This window comes from Gavialis gangeticus, unplaced genomic scaffold (genome assembly GCF_001723915.1).
Source record: "Gavialis gangeticus isolate Ggan-Ray unplaced genomic scaffold, GavGan_comp1, whole genome shotgun sequence".
In the NCBI taxonomy this organism is placed as follows: domain Eukaryota; kingdom Metazoa; phylum Chordata; order Crocodylia; family Gavialidae; genus Gavialis; species Gavialis gangeticus.
In genome coordinates this window covers 60,603,094-60,603,459 of record NW_017729031.1, presented here as the reverse complement: position 1 = coordinate 60,603,459, position 366 = coordinate 60,603,094, and positions in this window count along the sequence as shown.

Here is a 366-nt window from a genome sequence, read left to right as displayed (position 1 = left end):
GCCCCAAGCCTGCTCTTCCTGTCCCCGAGCAGGACCAACGCGGGGAAGGGCAGAGCGAGCCCAAGCCAAGGGAAAAGCTGGGCTGCCACAGCAGTGGGCAGGAGAGACAGCAGGTGCAGCTCAGCCCAATACAGCAGCTGCAGGGGGAGGGGAGGTGCAAGCCTCCTCCCCAACTCAGGCCTGGGCCCACTCCTCCCTCACCCCTGCTCCCCCACATCTGGTTGGCCTTCCACCCCTCCCCACCCCCCACCGCCAGTTGGCCTGGGCGTGCTGCTACCACGCCACCCCAGCAGCCCAGATTCTCCCCACCCTTGGGCCCTGCCCTCCCCCCACCCCCATAAGGACCAGGCCTGCCCCTCCCGCCCC